The sequence below is a fragment of the Mus musculus genome, chromosome 13, assembly GCF_000001635.26.
Source record: "Mus musculus strain C57BL/6J chromosome 13, GRCm38.p6 C57BL/6J".
Classification (NCBI taxonomy): Eukaryota; Metazoa; Chordata; class Mammalia; order Rodentia; family Muridae; genus Mus; species Mus musculus.
In genome coordinates, this window is record NC_000079.6 from 79161496 (window position 1) to 79186513 (window position 25018).

The 25018-nt window shown below is 35.8% G+C and overlaps 1 non-coding gene across 1 annotated transcript; it reads left to right on the forward strand.

The window, feature by feature from the left end:
* Positions 1 to 223: 223 nt before the first annotated feature.
* Gm25383 lies at positions 224 to 367 on the forward strand. The gene has a single exon (XR_003950730.1). It is a non-coding gene; the product is annotated as a small nucleolar RNA SNORA48 (small nucleolar RNA).
* Positions 368 to 25018: the final 24651 nt, after the last annotated feature.

A 25018-nucleotide genomic window follows, 5' to 3' on the forward strand; every position in this document is an offset into this window, starting at 1 on the left:
TTAGAGATTTGCTCTGTTTAAAGGTGATCAGTCTGATTTGGAAAGTATCTCTGAACGTCCTTTAATTCTTACAGATGAGCGATGAGTAGAAGATAATTATGTAGTCCTTTTCACTAAGGAATATGCTTCATGATAGATAATGTGCTATCATTTAAGATAAACTATTGTCTATACTGTTCAATAAATAATCAAATGAAATTACATCTTTAAATCTTTAAATCCTCTCTCCTGAAAATGAGCAAAGAGACACCTTGTTGATGGTGGTGTACTTATATCAGTCAGGGGCAGAGTAGATGGCTGTCTTTAGTTCATCCTAGCTCGATGCCTGGCTTAGTGGCCAAAGCTTTATCATGCCTAGGATACATAAAAGTCAAATAAAATCAAGGTAATGTGTCCTGGGAGCAGGAAGATAGACAGAGACCTACATTTTGTTTTGCTACATGGTGCAGGCAGGGGAAGGATCCCATACATCTGCCCTCTACCCCATGGCTCAGGAAGACCACAGACATACAGAGTCCCACCTACCACCACACAGGAGGAAGATAAACAGATCTTCAGACCACTTTGCCACTCACAGATCTGGCCTCCCATGCCCATCACAGGCAGGCCTTAGACACCTGCTTGCTGGAGGATCTCACCCAGGAGCTACAAGCTTTGTGGGCAGCCTGCAGTCAGAGCCATGCAAGTATGTCCTGGACAGATGGAAGAGAAAGAGAAGAGCTTCAGCTTGAGTATTATAAAAGTGATAGAACTGGAGGTTGAATGTGGAGAGTACTAGTCTGTTGTGGGTGGTCAACTCAGCTTCCTAAGGTCCCAGTCCAAGCTGTCACTAATGATCATATCTGAGTCCAAAGTTACTCAGGAGCAGGGCTTGGTGTTGTGTTGTGAACAAAAAAAAAAGGGGGGGGGAGAGTCCTGGGGAAGAAAGGGAGGGGAAAATAGCCTACATCGGGCCAGAGTTCCTGTGCTCTGGGCAGGCAGACACTGGGTGAGCTGCTGGACACTTTCCACTTGGCCCCGTGTGGGCATGTAAGTCTCTGACCCCACTCGGCAGGGGGTCGGAAAGGGGCAGCCCCCGACTGGGGACCCTGAGGTGCTGAACACCCCTTTTTATGGTCTTCGCTGTTGCTAGGTAACTGGGGAGGAGTTTAGTCTGAGGGTCAGGAGCTTGGGCCATTGTTTACATGACTACTGACCAAGTTTTTCTTGGGGGGGGGGGGCTGTGGGCTGTAACTTAGGCAGGGGCTAGAGTTCGAGGAGCATGAGGGAACGCCTACTGTCTCATGAAGGTGATTTATAACCATCGGGGTTCAGACCTCAGCTCAACTGGAGACCAGCCTGCAATTCCCCACAGTGTTGATGTGTGTGGCTCATATCTGGGCTAGAAAACATGGGAATATCCCTAGCTGGGGCAACTGCTGGGGACCACCTGGATATCCAGGGGCTGTGCAGAACTGGCCCTGATCCTCAGTGCCTGGAGATCTGGACCCACCTTTCAGAGGCAGCATCACTCAGGATAGCAAGACCTGGATCTTGTCCTGGTCCTGGTGGCATCGATGTAGGTAATCTGTTCCTGAAGACCTAAGTGTGGGAGAGCTGATTCCACTACTTGTCTACTGTAGTGTGGCAAGGACATAGAGGTGATTGCCCTACAACCTCTTGCAGTCTGAAAAGTTGCCCACAGAGTCATGAGCACAGAGAGTTATCCCTGCCCTTTATCAGCTATAGAACTTAGAAATCAAGCCCCGCATCGTGCCTGGAGAACATAGCACAGATCACCCTGGTGATAGGTGCAGAGGTGAGCCAGCCCCAAGGGTAAGAGTTTAGGACAGCTGTCCCAGCAACTTCCTGCAGTAGTCTGGAGAGCTGGCCCTTGTGGAGGGGGGCACAGATGAGCCTGTCCTGAAACCAAGAGTGCACTAGAGCTGGTCTAGCTATTGGTCTGCCATGAGATGGCATGGTTGCAGGTGTAATGCCCTTTGCCACTGCCCCTTTGCCACCTATGGTAATCAGTAGAGTTGGCCTTGAGGTCATGAAATCAAGGAGAGCTAGCCTTGCCTTTTCACAGGCTTTTGTACTTGGAAACCAGCTCTGTATGTCACCAAGGAAACAGGCAGCTGGACCTGATCATGAAGGGACAGCTGAGGCAGCCCTGAGGTTTTGAGACACTTGCAGGCTGGAGCACTTGGGAGAGTGAGCCCCATGTTTTGGCTGGGTAGCACAGTGGAACTGCCTCTGGAAGTGGGTGAGCCAGCCCCAAGGGCATGAGAGCAGGAATGCCTCCAGCTTTGTATGGAAGTGCATGGCCTAGCAAGAGCAATGCCAGAAAGCACCCACTCCCTGGTGCAGGATAGCTAGCATGGTGACTAATTCAGCAACTATCCAGACCCAGATCCATGTTTTGAGTTGTCTTATTCCAAAATCTATTTCATCTATGAATTGATGGAGCATGTGAAAAGACAGGTCTTGCAGATCCAAATCTGCAGGATCTCCATGACCTGGAGAAGACTCAGTGAGGATTCAATATTGATGATTCCACACAAGTCAGACATCTTGAATCAGATCGTTGACTCATTGCAATGAACATTTTGCAAGGAGAGATGTGTGGACAAAGGGATACTGTGGGACACACTGCAGCATACTACAGCTTCTGTGATAAGATGTTCTCTCTGCTTTACTTTTGTTTGTTGTGTTGTGTATACTTTAATTTTGGGAGTGGAAGTTGTAAGGGCAAAGGGCGAATATGAGGGAACCACAAGATGAGTGGAACTGGGATGCTGATATGAAACTCAAGAAGAAACGTTTTTTGAAAAAAAAATCTTTAAATCCTCAAAATAGCATAATTAATAATAGTGCACAAATATGCATAATTTTTAAAGAATAATTTTAATATATAAAGTCCATTGTAACATTTTTAGTAATCACAATGCTTAATCCCTAAAAGAACCACTTAAAATGCAGGTTATATCTCTATTTATCTATCTATCTATCTATCTATCTATCTATCTATCTATCTATCTATCTATCTATCTTCCCTTTTCCACATATGAAACATTGAATCTCAGAGAGTTTAAGTGATTTACCTAGAAGAGACAAGTGTTTTCACAATGAGATGGACAATTTGTGGTACAACAGAGACATACTTACCCTTCCTTCCTCTCTCAATTATATTATTCTGTATTCTCCTAAAAGGCTAAAAGCATAGATAGTTAACAAGATACTTATTCCAAACCCATTGAGCCCAAGTTCCCTTCCATTGTGTGTTGTTTATGTGTAGATATGCTGCTGTTGTTAAAGCAGTGGCCCTTAGAGGTATTCTTGATCTACTGAATAGACAAACATGGACAAAACAATTTTACAAATGTGTTTAATGTAAGAATTGTTGTCGGGGCACATATTTACTCAGAGGTGTGGCAGCATGCACAGGTTCTACAGGGTTTTGCATTAGATGACGTCCTAGAACAAAAAGGAGACATGGACATATGCACCCATCCATAACCCAGAATATATCTCCAATAGCTGCACTAACAAAGCAAAAACTACTTTTCAACAGAGGAGTCTCACTGGACAAACAAACCAGTTACAAGTGCAGGACACAAACCCAAACTGCATCTTCAGAGGTTCTTTGTCTCATAAGGTTAATATAGGGTGATTTTGTTTGTTTGTTTTCTGCCTATCAGTTGGGTTGAGTGTTTCAACTGTTTTTGATTTTTTCTTTTCTTTTCTTTTTTTTGTTTTCTTTCTTCTTTATGGACCATCTATGCATATAAATGTCCCTTCTGGTTCTGGGATTTTGTTAGATTCTTGAGTGTGTGTGCATGTGTGTCTCTGAGCCTTTTCTTTGCTGAGTTTTAAATATTTTGTTTGATTTTTACTTTTTAAATTTTTATTATTATTCTTTAGATGCCTGTTAGTTTTCTAATGAGAGACATAATGGGATAGATCACATGGGAGAGGTTGGGAAGGACTAGAAAGATTATGAAAACAGAGACTGTAAGTGGATGCTCACAGTCAGCTATTGGATGGATCACAGGGCCCCCAATAGAGGAGCTAGAGAAAGTACCCAAGGAGCTAAAGGGGTCTGCAACCCTATAGGTGGAACAACAATATGAACTAACCAGTGCCGCCCCACCAAACACCCCCCCGAGCTCGTGTCTCTAGCTGCATATGTATCAGAAGATGGCCTAGTCGGCCATCAGTGGAAAGAGAGGCCCATTGGTCATGCAAACTTTATATGCCTTAGTACAGGGGAACGCCAGGGCCAAGAAGTGGGAGTGGGGGGGGGAGGGGAGTGGGGGGGAGGGTTTGGGGACTTATGGGGTAGCATTGGAAATGTAAATGAAGAAAATACCTAATTAAAATTTTTAAAAAATGAAAAAAAAGATCATAGTACTTGGCCAAACAAGACATAAACACAAGTATTTATAATAAATAATCTATTTTTTTTAAAAGAATATATTGCATAAAAAATTCATTTTATTTTTTAAAATAAAATAAAACAAAATCTAATCATTAGAACTGGAGAAAACAAACAAACAATCAGAAAGACAAAACAGCCCAAGAGAAAGTACAAGATCCAGAGACCCACTCATTTACACACTCAGTAATTCCATAAAATCACTAAACTGGAAGACATAATATATACATAAACAGTCTTATGTAGATCTGTTCAGGCCCTGGCCATGCTGCTTTAGTGTCTATGAGAGCTTTGGTTTTGCTAATTCAGAGGGCCTAGTTTTTTGGTGTCTTCTATTCGCCCTGTTTTTGCACCCTTTCTTCCATCGCTTCGATGGGTTTCACTGAGTCCTGAGGGGAGAGATCTGATGGAGACATCCCATTTAGGGCTGAGTGTTCCAAGGTCACTTGTTCTCTGCATAATGTCTGACTATGGACCTCTGTACTTGTTCCATCTGATGCAGTATGAAGCCTTTCTGCTGATGATAGCTGAGTAAGACAACAATCTATGAATATAGCAGAATGTCATAAAATGACATTTTATTGCTGTTTTTTTGATTTTGCTTGTTTGTTTTAGGACAATAATATTATGTTGTAGCCTAAATTTCAGGGCTTTCTAGTCTGAGGTTATTGGTTACCCAAGCAGTGTCAGAAATGTTGCACAGTGGGCCTAAAGTAAAAATAAATATTGGTTGGTTACTCTACCTAGAATATCTTGCAGGAAGGATATCAATGCGGATCAAAGGGTTTGTGGGTGGCTTAGTGTTTCTGCTTCTCCTCTGGTAGTGTGCAGTGGGACTTTCTATATGAAAGATGGTATAAAATAGGCAAAAGACTATCAGCTTACAATTTCAATGTTCAGTGAGATGTTATCTACAATAACGGGGCCTTGCTGTCAGTTTCTAGAGAACAACCTATAGATTTGGCAACAGACTGGATAGTTTGGCAATTTCCATAGACCTCTTTGCCCAACAACTCAATTAAATGTAATGCAATCCAAATAATGAAATAAACCTTCATTTGGTGACAAGGGATGGCCTGGTAGGGCTCAGTCTTCCCTATTATTTGATGAATTAATTTTGAGCACTTTCAAATATGTATATATTTTAGGAAGCTTTAGTTGTGTTACTTTTCTATACTTCAGTACAAATCATTTTATCTGTCTCTCCCATATTCCTTCCCTCTTCCTCCTTTGCCCTCCCTGTCCCCACCTTATCCTCCAGTTCCAGGGCGCCATCCATCCATAACCATTTTTTCTATTTCTCTTTCCTTATTATGTCTCTGTTCCCTGCCTAGTTGCTTCCTGCATACCTAACTTCTGTGGTTGTCCAGATTGTAGCTTGGTTACCATTGATTTAACAGCTAATAACCCACATAAGCAAATATATAGTATAATGTTCTTTTTAGCTCTGGTATACCTCACTCAGGATTATTTTTTCTAGTTTACCATCAAATTACCTTCAAATTTCATTATTTCATTTGTAATGGCTAAGTTATACCCCACTGTATAAATGTATGTTTTCTTCATTCTTTTGCTGAGGGACATCTATAATGTTTCCAATTTCTGGCAATCATGAATAGAACAGCAATGAACATATGTGAGAAAGTGGCTCTGTAGTAGGATGAAGTGTCCTTTGGGTATATGCCCAAAAGTGGTATAGCTGGACCTTGAGGTAGATCAATTCCCATCTTGCTGAGGAACTGCCACACTGATTGCCATAGTGACTATAAAAGATTGTACCATCAATGATTAAGTGCTCCACATTCTTGTCAGAATGAACACTTGTATATTTTATTGATCTTGGCCATTCAGACAGATGAAACAAGGAATTTCAAAGCAGTATTGTTTAGCATGTCCCTGACAGTAAGGATGTTGAACATTTATTTAAGTGTTTCTCAGCCATTTGAGTTTCCTCTATTAAAAACTGCACACATTTATACATACCCAGTTCTGTTTGGATTATTTTTTTAATATCTTGTTTCTGGAATACTTTATACACTTTGGATATTAGTTTACTTGTCTATGTAGAGTTGGTAAAAATCTTTTCCCATTCTGTATGCTGCCTATATGTCCAGTTCACAGTGACCTTTACCTTATAGAGTCTTTTCACTTTCATAAGGAATCATATATTCATTGCTGATCATACAGCCTGTGCTAACACTGTCCTTTTCAGAAAGACTGTTCCTATGCCAATAAGTTCTAGGCAATGCCCACATTTTCTTCTTTTCAGTGTATCTGATTTTATGTTGAGTTCTATAATCCATTTGAAGTTGAGTTTTATGTAGGGTAATAAGTATGAATCTATTCAGATTCTTCTACCTGTAGTCATATAATTTGACCAGCACCATTTGCTGTAGATTCTGTCTTTTCCCAATGATTGTATGTGGCTTTTTGATGTAAAAAACCAGATGTCCATAGATGTGTGAATTCATGTATGAGTCTTCAGTTTGATTCCATTGATCAACCTGTCTGTTTTTGTGTCAATACCATGTTGCTTTTGATATAACTTTGTAGTACAACTTAAAAACTGAGATGGGGATACTTCCAGCAATTATTTTATTATTCAGGATTGTTTTAGATATTCTAGATTTTTTATTTCCATATGAAGTTGAAACTTGACCCTTAAAGATATATGGAGAATTGTGTTGGAATTTTGATAGAGATTGAATTAAGTGTGAAGATTGCTTTTGACCGGATAACCATTTTACTATATTAATCCTAAGAATTCATGAGCATTGCAGATCTTCTCATCTTATGATTTTTTTCAATTTCTTTTTTTCGGTGTCTTAATGTTTTTATCATACACATCTTTCACTTAATTGATTAGACTTACCAAGATATATTTAATATCTCAAGAAATAACATCTTTTGAGGATATTCTGAAAGGTATTGTTTCAGTTATTTAATTTCTACTCCATCAGTAATTTGTATATAGGAGTGGTACTGATTTTTAGAAGTTAATATTATTTCCAGCCACTTTTCTGAAAATGTTTATCATTTTCTTCTGGTCCCTGGTGGATATTTTAGGGTCAGTTATATACACCATCATATCATCTCTAAACAGAGGTGCTTTGACTTCTTTTCTAATTTTTAAACCCCACTGATCTTCAGTTGTCTTATTGCTCAAGCTAAGGCTTTAAGTACTATGTCAAATATACATGAAGAGAGTAGACAACCTTGAATTTTTCCCAATTTTCGTGGAATTGCTTTGAGTTTCTCTCCATTTAATTTGATGTTGGCTGTATGCTTGATATAAACTGCCTTTATTATGTTGATGTATATGTGTTGTATTCTTAATCTCTACAGGATTTTTATCATGTAGGGATATTGAAAAAAGAATTCTTGAGATATAAAGTTTACTGTAGTATTTCCCATGTTTCTTGTTCAACCATGAGGTGTTCAAATGGAAGAGGGAGACAGCAGAGTCAGAAAATGGATGTGAGGACTCCATATGTCCTCTTGGCGATGAAATTTGAAGGTTTTGAGTGAAGGAATTCAAATTGTCCTGAAAAGCCAGAAAAGGCAAGGAAACAGACCCTCCTCTACAGATTCCATAAGGAACAACCCTGGCAGAATCATGGCTTCAGACCTGTGAAAGACACTTCAGATTTCTGAATTCTAAGACTGTGAGAATTAGGCTTGTTTTAAGTCACTAAATTCTTGCAGTTTGTTACTGAAGCAAAGGAAATTTTATATATATATATATATCAAAATATCTCATAAGTTTTCTTTTATTTTCTTTTTATTATCACTACATCTATCACTTTTTTCTATGGATATTCCATAAGAAATTTGGAATATTTTAGCAACATATATTCATTGAACTTTATTTATGAGCAACAAAACTCTAGGGAATGATGAAAATGCCAAACACTACATGCTATCATTGCCCTGGTTGCTTAATTAAGGCAAATTTTAGGCTGCATTTTATTTTTCACTTTGTTTTTTCTGTTTAAAGAATAGATTTTGAGTCATAGCGAGGCTATGTGGACTGAATGATTCCACAGCAGCAAAGAGAGACTGAGAGGGAGTATGCCTTTAGAGGACGTAGGGATGAAATGATATTTGCAGTTCATAATTAAAACTTAAGGGATTGGGCAAATGATAATGAACAGGGTATACAAACTTTGTACAGAAAAGGGCTGAGTTACCTTATTTGAAGTATCTTTCTTGGAATGATCTACTTACTTCAGATTTGTGTGTTACAGTGAATTAGAACACTAGCCTTCAAGGATCCTAGTACAATAATAATTCTTTTCCCAGAGTATATTTACTTAAAACCATGTGTTATTACCATAATAGTTGATAAAAGTATACTTAGTGCATTTTTAGTACCTAGATAAGTATTACAAACTTAAAATCACATGGCCAAGATAAACTGATAATTAAATTGCATAATTTTAAACTTTGAATGTGCTTAATGGATCATAATTAAACCCAAGATTTATTATTTTTATTCTTTTTTCAAGATAATATCACTTGAAGTATTATTTTTGGAAATGAGTTGTTGAATGAAACTTTTCATTATCATAGTTGCTCTCAGCTCTGTCTATAGAAAGTGAAAATACATTTGTTTGTGGTTCTCAATGTTTCCTGGCCTTATGAAGGTGTGAAACTCACACACTTACAGATTATGATTTTTTTTAGAATTCCCTTGATGTGATAGGTATTTATATTCAGGAGCCGGAGACATGGCCCATGCGGAAGAGAACTGACTATTTTGATTCCCAATACGCACATGGTAATGCACTATGTTCTGTAACTCCATTTCCAAGGAATCCAATGTCCTATTCTGGTCTCAGCAGTTGTCAAGCATATACGACAGAGACAGACATATATGCAGGCAAAACGACTAATCCTATTAAATTAAATGAAAACACACAGCAGGCATTCATCTCCCAGAATTTAATCATATAATTTTCTTTTCATTTATGTGTAACCTAATATATATTGATTTTAACTGTTTTAGTTTTTTACACAAATGAGTAAAACCACCTTAATACCTTGCTACAGAAATAAAAATATATTCTCATTTAATGTATTCATTATTTTAATTTGGGATCCTTATAATCAGACAAACTTGTCGAAAGATAGAATAGTTTTTATACTATGTAATATAACTTTTATTCACTAGTTTAAATTGTTGTCTTCAACTAAATAAGCTCACCTTTTCTAGTTCTTTCAGAAATATGCCTGGATGGTGCAAGTCCTCTGTTCTGGCTCAGTCCTCCACTCCAAGCAGATTGAATCTATCTGGCTTCTCTTCTCACTTAATTGCTCTCTTTGGAAAAACTGCCTCTAAATTTTGGGAACCAAACTGCATTAAACAGAATTCAACTGCATGGCCTGAACTCAATTGAACTTCACTGATTAAATTGTCCTCCATTCCTGACTCACTCTGTGCTGCTCTCTTAAGTAACCTCTCTCTCCAGTCTTTCCTTATGCTAGTTGGGATTGTCCAATCTCTGGCTCTTTCTGTCAAATCTGACTTTGACTCATCACTTTGTCTATCCCTCAGTTAGTCATCACTTTCAAACATGGCTGCTCAGTTTTATAAACTAACTTTACCTTCATTGTTTGGGATTAAAGGTGTGTACTAAGGGTATGTCTGTATTCCAGCCAGATCATACTATAAATCCAATGTGTATCTGCATTCTGGCTGAATCATTTAGATCTAGAAGGTTTTTGGAAAAGTTTCCTTGCCGTATGTTGCTGGATTAAAATTTCTCTACAAGATAACTTGCTATGTTAACTTGCTATAATTAAGTCAGCTTTTTATATTATATGCTAATTTAATAGTAGATATATTTTGTAATTAAAATTATCATCAAAATGTTTATAAGTAAAATAAGATAAAATCTACAACCTAATAGTACATGTGAACTGGGTTTATGATAATAATCATGTTACCAACTAAACTAGTCTTTAACCAGATTAATAATAAAAATTGTTAGAGATGAAAATGGATTTTTAATATATAATATCCATTCCAAAGTCAGTTTAAATTTTCATAGTTAAGTACATTTAAGACATTCAAAAGTATCTAGGATTGATAGAGAAGGACTAACTTTGCAAGAAAAATTAAGAATCTTCTGAGCCTGCCTTAAATAAAGTATCCAGCATATGATAGAAATGGATCACTTGTTCTCGTAAATCTGGCATTTCAAGTGAACTAGTTATGAATATTCGTGACAGAAAGATTTAGCTCTGTGCCTCATCCCCAACCAATGACTAAATAATTAGTCTTCCAGTTAATCTTCATTAGCATTGTCATCTTCCACCTTGTCCTTTGAAAACAAGATTGAGATAGAAGGATACTTACAAATTCATATTGAGAAATATGAAGACTATAAGCCATTCATATGACAAAGGTGGTTAGAAGAGACAGCAAAAGTTATTCTGTGTAATCTATAGATACACCAATGTTAAATTGATTAAAATTTCAAAGGCTATTGCAGGGCATGGTAATGCTGATGAATAGTCCACAGACAGCAGGGTAAGATGAAATGCAGGCTAGCAGGAAGCAATAAATTGTCTTTCACATGCTTTGCACCTCTATAACATGCCTGCTCTCTATTGCAACACATTATGCTGTTTGTTCAATCATTGAGACTAGTTACAACTAAAAGGAGTTTATGATGAGACATAATGTATAGATAACATGTTTCGGTATCCTTTCCCAAGATTCTTCATCAGAAACAGAGAAACTAGTGGATACTTACCTTTAAATTTTTAATCCTGATTTATTGAAAGAGGAACTTTGTTTAGGAACTAAAGTATATAAGTTAAGGAAAAATTATAATGTGATTTATTTAATATATTGTGGGAAATAAAACTAGACAGATTTATTTCATGTTGTTTCATCCTTAAATTTATATCTTGTGCATATTAGTTACCTGACTAGGATATTGAGGTTATAGATGTAAATCACTGGGAGCATGTTGACTAGATCCAGCAGAAGTTGTCAGATGTTTCCTTAATTGTTTGAGGAATATTTCAATCACTGCTTTGTCTTTTTTGGTAACTCAGGAAGAAAGAATCCAAAGAGAGTAAAATAGAATGAGCAAAACAATAGACTTTATTAAAACATAATTTTGCTTGGTGCTAAATTATTAGCCTGAAATTATTCCATTAATAATCTTTTAATCATTGAAAAAAAATCTGCAAATGTGCATCTGTACAGAAATGAAGAGGTTTCTATAAAGATAAAATGTATTATAGTTCTTATCTCTTGTAATAGAATATCAGACTCATCAGTAGAAACTGTAATTTTATTCACATCCTCAGACAGCTCTGCGAGGAGATCGACTGAGCTTTTTACCTGATTTTCCTTGTCTGTGTGCAAGACTACATAAGCAAAAATCTCACTGTCATTCAATAAACAGGGTGGGTATCTTTCCAGTAATATTTATAGAATTTACCTCATGGTCAAGAACAGATCTTAAAAACTTTTAGTCTAATATTCCAATGTAACATTAGTCTCTTCTGTTTGATAAAGACTAAGTATCTTTTATAAAGTGATTAATTTGTTAGAGGAAGAGTTATTCTTTGTTCTTTACTAATAAATAAAAAATTTTTCTTCACAGATATAAATTAATTAGTATGTTTATTTCCCACACACCTATACTAATGGATGCAAATCTAATGTCCTCAAGGTGATTAAAACTGGAAATAAAAGTTGGAAGACAGAATGTGTTCTACCGGTAAATTTTCAAATATTTTTTTCATTATAAACTAGTATGATTTTATTGGTCACTAAAAGAAAAATGAGTTCAATTCCTCTTTTGTATTTATGTTTTGTTGTCTATTATGCTGCATTTCTGCAAAATATAACTTTAAAAATGAGCAATTTATTATATTTGTAAACACACTTCTAATATTTTAGGTGCATATTCCTGCAGAAACTAATGATTTTGCTTATAGGTGCCATTTCTTAGATTGCAACAAAATTGTTTTTAATCAGACTATAGCACTAGTTAGGATTATAATGACTCAAAAGTTTAAAGTCAGCAAGGGCACCACTCTTATTGAGAGAAACAAACAATCCTTCAATCTTTTGAAGGCCAAGTTCACGGTAGTATTCAGACAATACAATCTTCTGATTCTCTCTGGATAGACATAATGGTCAAGATCTCTTGCAGAGAAGTCATGTTCCTTCTTGGTACCCAGATAACATGGCTCACAACCCCCTGTATTTCAACTTGCAGGTGATCAGATGTTTCCTGCTGGTCTCTAAAGGCCCTCACACATACACAGTATTCATATACTTAAGCTAGTGTACACACATATAAAACAAATAATAAGTAAATAAGTCTTAAAATATTACTAGCTAAAATCTCAAGTTCATAGCCAAGTGAGTTGAGTTTGGCAGAAACCAGGGATACTCTGTAAAATGCCATTTTTCTTTTTGATCCCACTGATTGTAGAACTGACTCTGAACTCATTCTGGACAGTGTTTCATGTATCTTTAAAAACATATTGATAAAGCTGTTCTTTGATACTACATTGTTGAGTTTTCCTGGAAGATATTTAAGAAAATTTCAAATTATGCATGTGTCTATTTACTAGAGAATTCTGAAAATATCAAAACTAACCTACAAATCTCACAAATGGACCTCATTTTCGAGATAGCATTTTTCTGTGTAGCTCTGGCCATCCTGGAACTTGTTTTGTAGATAGGGATGGTCTTTAACTAACAGAGATCAGCATCTGAATCCCCATTAAAGACAAGCACCACCATTTTCCAGATTATTTCTCTTTTTTAAAAGGGTGAACAATTGTATACTATGCCCTTAGTATGCTACAACAAGGGCTGTGTTGGATACCTATCATTCAGCAACAGTGCATGGAGGCACGACCTTCTGGAAGCATTTTAATTCTTGAGGGTTATGATTTCTGACCAGATTCTCCAGAAGAGTTCCATGAGCTACCACTTTCATTCTTCTGCTCTGTTTGGAGATAGTACTTGCCCTTCTTTGTCCTTCCTTGTTTGCTTGCCCCAGCTTTTTGCTGTGTAAGGATATAGCATAAAGTGTCTACCATCAGTTGCCAGTACCTCCACCTTAGTCCTTCTATCTTCTCTGTGAGACTCTGAGAAATGTGGGCCCAGGATTATGATGGAATATGCTTACCACCTCTCCTGAGGCTATGTTGTTTCTGAATAATGCTATTTGTGAGTAACTGTATTAACTATGTAAATGTAGCATTTTTACTGATTCAGTTTTTAGCAAGCTGGCCTCTTAACGCCTAACCAAAATGGAAATCATAAACATACATGATAATAATGCCTCAAACAACTGTATCAAAGGTCAATAATTAACGATCTCATTATGAATTGATTCCCTAAATTTTTACTTTAATGTAAATGGAAAGACTTTTATATTCAAAATTTTACAATTATTTACAGATAAAAGAATTTCTTAGTTCTGATCTGGTCTGGACTGATATGATATAGTCTCATACAAATCACCTCTGTTACATAAGAAACTACAACAATGTAGATGGCAGTCAATATGCTTTCAAAAGGGAGCATGGTTATTTTCATGTTTCCTTAGCAGATAATACAATTTACAGTAAATGAATCCTGTCAAAATTCAGCAGTATCTTCACATTTGCTTATGATAGTGAGTAGGCGGCATTTGTTCAGTACTGATTATATTGAGGAACTGTGTGAATGTGTTATAATTCGTCTCTTTTCATATCCAATCTCTCACAATGAGGCAGGTTACTATCATCCAAATTTAAAGACAAGAAAATTGAGCTTTGAAAAATCTCAAAGATGTCTACAGGTAATAGGTAGTTAAATGACACAAGCAGACTAGCTTGAAAAAATAGTGTTGTCAGAACTAATCAAGTATTTTTGGTATCCAAAGGCTAGCTTGTAAAACAAATATATATTCACCATTCTTCAGTAATAAACCCTACACTTAAACAGTTACAGGCACAAGTACAAATGCACGTAACCATGTTGCTAAAACCTTTAATATCTTACAAATAAAGTGAGACTATCTTTAAAAGAATAAAAATTATATTGACAACAAGTCATGTCTTCACTTGACTTACATTAAAGAATTATATTAAACACATTTTAGCATCAATTTAATCAATTACGGGAAATAGTTCTATCAATAAAAGATCATTGTTGGCTGTATTCTATGGAAAAACGGAATACTATACTATACCAAACTAGAAAGTATGTTCAACACTTGCTGACAAAACTTATCACACGTATTTAGGCCTCTTTCAAAAATATAGTACTATTGTATACCAATTTGTTACTCCCAATTACTCATGAATAGATTATAGCGACTAAAGTGTTTATTTTGATCTAAGTTGAATGTTGTCTGTTCTGAAAGTGCTCCATCTGATTTGTACACAGATATTGTGCCTTTTCAAAGCTAGATAATGTACCTCACCAAGTCTTCCAAGCACCACTGGGGACACCACATGCAATATGTATTTATATGTTATGCCAGGTATGCAGCTTAGACTTATGCAACGTAGTTCCATTGTTAATAACAGGTGCTAGGAGTTCTAATGATTACTAGCTCAGCATCACATGGTTAAAATAATTATTTCTTCCAAACTTCAAATATATAGAGTCCCAACAATATAAAGTGGCATTTATTACATAATAATAGTAAAAATGTATGCAATCTAGTTATTATGGGTAGGACTTTGTTGCGTTTGAGTATTCATTTTGTCTTCGTTAGTTTTTTGTAGCTGATTTATTGATTTCAATGAAACACAAATTGTGGCTAATTAATTCTTACAATTTCTTTTTATGGTTTAACTGTAACTCTCCCTTCTAAAAATTCAATCTTTCTCAATTTATCTTCTGTAATTTGTGACCAATCTTTTATTTGACACTTACATTTAATATCATACAGAGCATATTGTTTTATTATAATTTTAACAAATCATTTTAACTATGTTAATGTATGTATTTGTTTCCTGATTTTAAACTATTCTTATTGCTTGGTCAAATTTATTTTTATTTTTAATATTAATGATTAGCTTTTCATGTAGTTTTCAAATATTGCTTTTGATACTCTATTAAAACTTTGTTCCTTCATTGGGGACCTTGTGCTGTGTCTAATGGATGAGTGTGAGCATCCACTTCTCTATTTCCCAGGCACTGGCAGAGACTCACAGGGGACAGCTATATCAGGCTCCTGTTAGCAGGCACTTGTTGGCATCTGCCTAGTGACTGACTGGGTTTGGTGGTTGTTTATGGGGTGGATCCCCAAGTGGAGTAGCCTCTGGATGGCCATTCCTTCAGGCTCTACTCTGAGCTTTGTCTCTGTAACTCCTTCCATGGGTATTTTGTTCCCCATTCTAAGAAGGAATGGAGTATCCACACTTTGGTCTTTGTTCTTGGGTTTCATGTGTTTTGAAAATTGTATCTTGGGTATTCTAAGTTTCTGGGCTAATATCCACTTATCAGTGAGTGCATAGCATAAGGTCCCCAATGGAGTAGCGAGAGAAATACTCAGGTTGCTGAAGGGGACTGAAATCCCATAGGAGGAACACCAATATGAACTAACCAGTACCCAAGAGCTCCTTGGAACTATACCACCAATCAAAGAAAACACTTGGTGGAACTTGTGGCTCTAGCTATAGATGAGGCAGAAGATGGCCTAGTTGGTCATCAATGGGAGGAGAGGCCCTTAGTCCTGTGAAAGCTCTAGGCCCCACTATAAGGGAATGACAGGACCAGGAATGGGAGTGGGTGGGTTGGGGATCAGGAGAAGAGGGGAGGGGATAGGGGATTTTTGGAGGGGAAACTAGAAAAAGGGATAACATTTGAAATGTAATTAAAGAAAATATCTAATAAATAATTAAAATAAACTTGTTCATTAAATTTTTCTTATTAGTTTTTTATGTTTTCCCCATATTATAAAATACTTATATTTTCCTTTGGTTTCAACTTTAAATTCAAATAATCAAATATATAATTTATTGAGGAATTAACAGCATCACAAATTCAACCTTATTTTTTATCTTTATGACTCTTAAATTTAAATAATAAAGGCAGAAAACTAGAATTCTTTATTTTTTTAGATAGAAGTTCCATGACTTATTCCATAAACACATAGATGGGATTTAATGAAGTTAGAAACAACATATACATGCCTACTATAAATTTCTAGTGTGGCATTCTTTTGACAGATGGCTTTCCAACTCTCAAAAAGCCACAAATTCTATTAAAATTTGCAACTAAGTTTTTCTACCTAGGTGTCAAAGTACATAGTATGCCCTTACAGAGGACATTTGATAATGACCTGATAACAAGATAGATAAAATGCCTTTGTGTTTTTTATGCTTCTTAAGTTATGTTTAATCTCGCACTGACATGAACTCTATTTAACAGTCTTTCATAGAAAGAGCGTTTTAATTTATTTTCAAATAGAAATGCTTATAAAATAGAATCAATGTCATAATTTTATGAACATAAAATAAAAGCTTAGAATCACAGAAGTTGAAAGTCGCATATAAAATTTATACATGTTGCCAGGGTTTGAAATATATTATGGAATACATATGTGATGGAAAATTATTGCAACAGTTTGAAGAAAACCCTTTCTAGAAGGGGCAGAAAAAAATCTTTGCTTAGACACAATAAATACTCTTATCACTTGTTTTCTTTTCCATAGGCAGTGCTCTGAATGGTTTAATTGTGTTGGCATCTTTCACTCTGTCCATAACTCTGATCCCATTGGAGCACCAAGACATAGGTATGCAAGGACTCATTATACTATGGCAGGTTCAGAAATAACTCCAAAGTGTGTTTCCACTTTCCAAGAAATCCTTAATACTGGAGACTTTATCTCAAAAATCCTGAAATCTTGAGCTCTGTTCTTCAGTGTTCTTGTGTCCTCAGATTGTGAACTATTGCATAGAATTCAGTTTCAATCTATCAAAAAGAAAAGTCTTACTTCTTTACAAAATGATTATATAAAATGATTGTTATACATACTAACAAATCAAAGTACAGTGCAAAATGTGAATTCTTTCCTTCATTACCAAAGATTCCAATTCATCTCTGTGCTGCTTGTGGGAAAATCTTAGAATAATGACATTTGAGGCTTCAATCATATGCACTTCAGAATTTATCCACCATTTAGTCAAACACATATCTAATAAGCACTTATGTCTTACAGTGATTGCCATGATAGCAAAGGTCCCCACTTTCATGGATCTTTAGTGAAGTTTAGTGAATGAGGAAGACTTTGTTGCAAATAAGCCACAATCCAGAAAATGCATAATTCTGACTTCAATTCAAAGAATCAAATTATAGCATAACTTTCTATACTTACCACCATGAAAATCAATTCAACTGAAGAAATATTTCACAAAATACTTTTCAGAATTAAATCCACAACATGTTAGATGGAAGGGAAACTGTTCCATGTGAAACATTATAAAAATTTATGTTTCATATCATCACCAGTGAAGAAAATTGTATCATTCTAGAAACAAAGTGCATTTATGTGTGTGTATACATGTATTGTGACAATGTGAATTTGTGTGCATGCATGTGTGTGTGTTGTATATAGTGTATATATGTAAGTGATGATATATGCACGAGTCTTGCACTTGCATGCAAATGAAAACTAAAGTTCATATCAGGTGTCTTTCTTTGATGACTCCATTCATTCTCTCTCTCTCTCTCTCTCTCTCTCTCTCTCTCTCTCTCTCTCTCTCTCTCTCTCTCTCTCTGCCTGTCTGTTTGTCTCTGTCTCTCTGTCTCTTTCTTTCTTTCATTCATTCAGTTGGTTATTGAGATATGCTATCCAATCTCACTCTCAATCTCCCTCACCCAGGAAAGTGCCATGAAGAGCTGTACTTGATAGAACACTTACCTTTTTACTTGAACACTGGAGATCTGAACTTAGAAATTTATGTTTACATGGTACGCATATTACCTATATGAACCATTTCCAAAGCCCCAGAGACACACTTCCGAAGACTAGAATTCAGACCAGTCATCATATACTGAGTTCCTTTTTCTTAAGTTATCATTCAAAAGCTAACAGATGGAAACTAAGATTTTGAGCCTTACTCTAAACCAGAGCTAGAAATGATTAAGTTAAACTATCATTTCCTAATCCTTGGAGAAAGAACACAGCACAATATCACCAACAGCCAATTAAGCACTTTGTCAATAACTGACAACAAAGTATTAGATTCAACTAATCTTGATAATTAGCCAAGAATATCAACCAATCCTGTATCAAATAAGATTAACTGGTAGAATTTATAATGCTAACAAATCTTTTTTTTTTTTATTGTAAGATCAGTAAAGTTTTAGTTTGCAGTTGGTCTCTGGCTAGATCAGCACCATGATCAATATAGCAAACCAGGCAAAAACTCAAAATAAACAATACCAACGAAGAAAGCTTTAGGCAAAAATCATACTATTCCAAGTTGTATCATGACATATGAGCCACCCTTGAAATAGCACTAAATTCATAAAAATTAGACTGCATGGTGAAATATGTATATTCCTGTGGGGTTCCTTACAACAGCTTCACTTACCTGTAATTTCTCAGTGCCATAACCGCATGAAGATTAAACTATGAATTTCTGAACTTTAATACAAAACACATTTATCTAACTACCTGAAAATCATCTTAAAATCTTAACACAAGACATTATCAGAGAGAGATTAGCTGAGTCAACAGCTTGCAAGATTTCTAATTCCTGTATATATTCATTTGATGTTGTCTGAGAGTTATGTCTGAAATAGTTATCTACTTAATTTGATATTTCAGCATTTTATATTTTCTTGTGTATTGGATTATATGAATGTTAGACTGTAATACCAAATGCAAACATTGTATCAATATTATCTTTTTTATCCACTATTGTACCAACATGTTGTAGAGGTCTGATATAGACTGGATATCTATCAAATGCTTTATAGATAGCTAAATAATAATTAATTAAGATGCTTACAAAATAATTTTGTGTAATAGCACAATCTAGAGATCTTAGAAAGAATAATTACTTATTGGATGGATCACATGGCCCCCAATGAAGGAGCTAGAGAAAGTACCAAAGAAGCTAAAGGGATCTGCAACCCTATAGGTGGAACAACATTATGAACTAACCAGTACCCCGGAGCTCTTGACTCTAGCTGCATATGCATCAAAAGATGGCCTAGTCGGCCATCACTGGAAAGAGAGGCCCATTGGACACGCAAACTTTATATGCCCCAGTACAGGGGAACGCCAGGGCCATAAAAGGGGAGTGGGTGGGTAGGGGAGAGGGGGTGGGTGGCTATGGGGGACTTTTGGTATAGCATTGCAAATGTAAATGAGCGAAATACCTAATAAAAAATGGAAAAAAAAAAGAAAATGAACAGGATTTGTTTACAAATAAACATGGAAATGAAGTCAAATTTTAACCAGCAAAGTTTTGAAAATATTCTAAAAATGCTAAAATACTGACAACATTATAAAGAATTTAAAAAGGTTTGAAAAGAAATTAATATAAAATGGCATGCACATTCACAAAATTAAAAAGAAAACTATTTTGATGAGGAAAACGGTCACTCGGTGATGTTTAGATTTTATAAGCTAAATGATCTTTAAAAAAATGATCATCCCAGCACTCGGGAGGCAGAGGCAGGCAGATTTCTGAGTTCGAGGCCAGCCTGGTCTACAGAGTGAGTTCCAGGACACCCAGGGCTATACAGAGAAGCCCTGTCCTGGAAAACAAAAAAAACTCAAAAAACCAAAACAAAACAAAAAATGATCTTTAGAGGTTTATGCTGACATCTAAACCCTGTTTTGGACATTGTCTCAATTTAATGTGGTGGTAAATACAGAACTCAGACTAGGAAGCTATTTACATAGACAACTGACAGTATTCACTTACTGTTAATATTAGAATTTTCATAATCATTGCTCTGTGAATTTTCAGATTGTGAAATTGCTCTTCATCTATAGAAAATAAATATAATATGATAACAATGGAAAGGGATATAAATTTCTCTACATGTGAAATCTACATCTTAATGTACTTATGAATTTTTATATAATGTAGTACTAATATGTGCAGCTATTATTTAGTATCCTAATAACAATTAAAACATATCGTTTTTCTCATTTAGGATAAATTATAGTAAGAGGCATGTTAATTAAATGAAATAAAGAACTTCACATTGTTGTGGGTGTTCATGTGTATCTCTTTAACACTAAGCCTACATGTTTTATTAATGAAATATTAATGTTAATATTAATCACCATTAAAGAATTTTTGGCATATTAAAAAATGTTATTTTACTGTATTCTGTTAATTTTTATAAAGGTTTAAGTTAATGTGATATATGGAGCTTCATGATTGTAAGTTTTTTTTTTCCAAAAAAGCCAATCATTATGTTATTTGAAACTTAGGATATTGTTGGCAATAATTGTTGCCCCTCTCCCAAATAAACACATGGTGAAAAGTTGGCATTTATAGTTTTGCAACATTTCAACTTTGCTTGAAGTTTGAGAAGGAAGCTTTACCTATATAGAATATGAAAAAATAAATGAAAATCATCAAATGAGAATTCATCTCCAAAAAATGTCCATCTGTTCCCTTTCATGAGTTCTAAATTTACATGATAAAAAGGCAGAGACATAGTAAATATATTTTTCAATAAGAGACAGTTTAAATCAAGTGCATCAACAATGAATTGTATAACAAGCTTTGACACGTATAATTTCTGAAAACTGTTTCCATCTTGAGAGGGTAAAGGAGAAGGCAGAGACTGTACCCTTTTGCAGTTGAGGAATTTTAGTGATCTATGGCTGAACACCATAGGCGGATAGTTTCAGTTTTGCTCTTGAACATGCATCAAGCCCTTTGCCAACACATAGTCTTTCCTGTCACACTTTGCACTGATTCTAAATCAGTGAATGAGCTACGTCTTCTGGCAGCCTTACTGCATTTCAATCTTCTCTTTCAAATCCAATCTGCACTTGCTAAACCTGGTGATCTGCATTTCAAACAAATGGCAGTGACTGCATAATTTCATATCATTAATATTCTCAGGAAGTAGGCTAGCTGGAAGTATTCTCTGGAAGTAGGCTACCTTCTAGAGTAAAAGGGGAAAGAAGTTGTAGGAGTCGTTTGTACGATATTTTCAAAAGTAGAAAGGCTGAGTAGGAAACAAAATCAGATTGGCAGTGTGGGAAAGTTAAATGCATTGATTTTATTGCAGAGGTTCAGTCACAACACTACCCCCATGTGACAGACACAGACAAAAAGAGAAAGAAGTGTATATTGCTGAGTAACATACTGGAAACTTGAGACCTCTGAGTCATAAGTACCAGATTTGCTAATATCTGTTGCATGACAAACCAGTTAATTTCTGTCTTCACTCTCGATGAAATATTAAACAGGTTGAATCTGTCCAATGAAGATTTTTTTGATTAAAGTGAACTTGTAGTTACAAGAAAAGAGCTTTTATATTGGGGATGTATTCTCACTCTATTTTCTTTGATAATGGATGCTTACCAAGCAAAAAGTAATTGATCTTAACCTTCAGATCTTCTGGGTCTTGTCTGGACAAGACATCAAAATGCTGGGGAATTTCAAAAATGGGTATTAAGCTATCAGTCTTCTTAACATGGTAATATGGATTAGTAAGGTAGATCATCAAACAGAGATTGTTGATAGAACATATTTATGAAGGGAGACGAGTGGCAATTTTGCCTACACATCCATTCCAACTGTATGCTTTAAGAAATGATAAGCTTGATTGTGTGTGTATTGCTTAGAAAGTAGACATGTAGGCATAAGTGAGTTTTCATGCCCAATAAACTGTTTGATTAAGTGAAGCAGTCTAATGAAATAATACATCATCAAAGTTTGAATACAGTTTACAAATGATCAAAAACAATGTTCTTATAAAGTGAATGAAAGGGACAGGAACCTTCAGGTCTCCATCTGCATGCCAGGGTTACCTCTGTGGCACAGATCTCAGGAATTAGATCTGCCCAAAGAGGGCTGGTGTTCCAGAAGTGCTGTCACTCCTAGGTCCATCAGTGAGACAAACACTTTTGTTTCAACAGATGGTCAAAGAGGGATCTGTCAGGAGACTACAGGGCTTAGGAAACCCAGAGAAACTGGAGACAGGACACTTCCTGTCTCCATATGTGCTCCGGAGTTAAGCTTATGGCACAGCTTTCTGGACTCAAATCCTGTGCAGAGAGAGCTGGTATCACAGGAGTCCTGACACACCTAAGATCACAGGCTCACAGAAGGGACAGGATCAAGTCAAAGACAGCAAGTCCAAATGAACACAAGAGATAACTAGATGGCAAGAGACAAGTGCAAAAACAAAAGCAATAGAAACCAAGGATACTTGCCATAATCAGAACCCAGTTCACCTACTACAGCAAATTCTGGATATCCCAACACATCAGAAAATCAATACTCAGATTTAAAATCATCTCTTGTGATAATGATAGAGGTCTTTAAGAAGGACATAAATAAACCCCTTAAAGAAATGCAGTAAACAGGTAAACAGGTAGAAGCCCTTAAAGAGGAAACACACACACACACACACACACACACACACACACACACACAATCCCTTAAAGAATTATAGGAAAACACAAAAAAAGGTGAAGAAATTGAACAAACCATATAGGATCTAAAAATGGAAATAGAAACAATAAATTTATCACAAAGGTAGACAACCCAAGATATAGAAAACCTATGAAAGAAATTAGGAATCATAGATGCAAGCATCATCAACAGAATACAAGAGATCGAAGAGAAAATCAGGCGCAGAAGATACCATGGAAAACATTGATACAGCAGTCAAAGAAAATGCAAAATGCAAAAAGCTCTTAAACCAAAACTCCAGGAAATACAGGACACAATGAGAAGACCAAACCTAAGGATAATAGGTATAGAAGAGAGTGAAGCTTCCCAAATTAAAGGGCCAGTAAATATCTTCAACAAAATTATAGAAGAAAACTTCCCTAACCTAAAGAAAGAAATGCCCAGAAACATAAAAGAAGCCAACAGAACTCGAAATAGATTGAACCAAAAAAGAAATTCCTCCTGACACATCAAAACACCAAATGCACTAAACACAGAAAGAATTTTAAAAACAGTAATGGGAAAAGGTAAAAAAACATATAAAGGCAGACCTATAAGAATTACACCAGACTTCTCACTAGAGACACTAAAAGTCAGAAGATCCTTGACAGATATCCTAAGAGAACACAAATGACAGCTGAGACTATTATAAACAGCAAAAATCTCAATTAACATAGATGGAGAAACCAAGATAATCCACAACAAAACCAAATTTACACAATATCTTTCCACAACTCCAGCCCTACAAAAGATAGTAGACAGAAAACACCAGCAGAAGGAAGGAAACTACACACTAGAAAAAGGAAAAAAGTAATCTTCTTTTAACAAAATGAAAAGAAGATAGACACACAAACATAATTCCACCTCTAACAGCAAAAGTAACTGGAAGCAACAATCACTATTCCTTAATATCTATTAGCATCAATGGATTCAATTCCCCAATAAAATGACACAGACTAATAGACTGGATACATAAACAGGACCCAGCATTTTCCTGCACAGGAAATGCACCTCAGTGACAAAGACAGACACTTCCTCAGAGTAAAAGGCAGGAAAAATATTCCAAGCAAATGGTCCCAAATTCATCTAAGGAAAAATCTACCAAGTTGAAATCTAAATTCTGACCATCTATGCTCCAAATACAAGGGCGCCCACATTCATAAAAGATACTTTATTAAACTTCAAAGCACACATTGCAACTCACAATAATAATTGGAGACTTCAACAACCCACTCTGAACAATGGACAGATCATGGAAACAGAAACTAAATAGAGACACAGTAAAAGTAACAGAAGTTGTGAACCAAATGGATTTAACAGATACCTATATAACATTTCATTCAAAAACAAGAACAACAAAAATAAACCTTCTCAATACCTCATAATACCTTCATTAAAATTGACCATATAATCATTCACAAAACAGGCCTCAACAGATACAAGAAGACTGAAATAATCCCATGCATCCTATCAGATCACCAGATGAATTTGCAAATTGCTCCTTCTAATTCGTTGAAGAATTGAGTTGGAATTTTGATGGAGGTTGCATTGAATCTGTAGATTGCTTTTGGCAAGATAGCCATTTTTACAATGTTGATCCTGCCAATCCATGAGCATGGGAGATCTTTCCATCTTCTGAGATCTTCTTTAATTTCTTTCTTCAGAGATTTGAAGTTTTTATCATATAGATCTTTCACTTCCTTAGTTAGAGTCACGCCGAGATATTTTATATTATTTGTGACTATTGAGAAGGGTGTTGTTTCCCTAATTTCTTTCTCAGCCTGTTTATTCTTTGTATAGAGAAAGGCCATTGACTTGTTTGAGTTTATTTTATATCCAGCTACTTCACCGAAGCTGTTTATCAGGCTTAGGAGTTCTCTGGTAGAATTTTTAGGGTCACTTATATATACTATCATATCATCTGCAAAAAGTGATATTTTGACTTCCTCTTTTCCA